Source organism: Dipodomys ordii, unplaced genomic scaffold (genome assembly GCF_000151885.1).
Source record: "Dipodomys ordii isolate 6190 unplaced genomic scaffold, Dord_2.0 Scaffold138, whole genome shotgun sequence".
Classification (NCBI taxonomy): domain Eukaryota; kingdom Metazoa; phylum Chordata; class Mammalia; order Rodentia; family Heteromyidae; genus Dipodomys; species Dipodomys ordii.
This window is the reverse complement of record NW_012267354.1, coordinates 1,551,250-1,551,519: the sequence shown is the minus strand read 5'-3', so window position 1 is coordinate 1,551,519 and position 270 is coordinate 1,551,250.

The following is a 270-nucleotide window of genomic DNA, read 5'->3' as shown; positions in this document are numbered from 1 at the left end:
TTGTCCCCTCAAATGAAAGTTAAAACCCAGGTCTCCATGGAGAGCTTCATAGATCACTTTTACCACGGTATTTTCTGCATCAAAAACATGGCTTTCTCAAAATATATTTCAAAGGAATGAATGAATATATGAGATGTAATAACACTCAGAAGTAGTAATTAAAGATATCTAACAAACATATAAAAGGTAGGAAATATTGATTCAATGTAGATGAGGAATACTCATTGAAGTATGTGCAATTTTCATTTGAATGTTGCAAAAGGTTTTCTT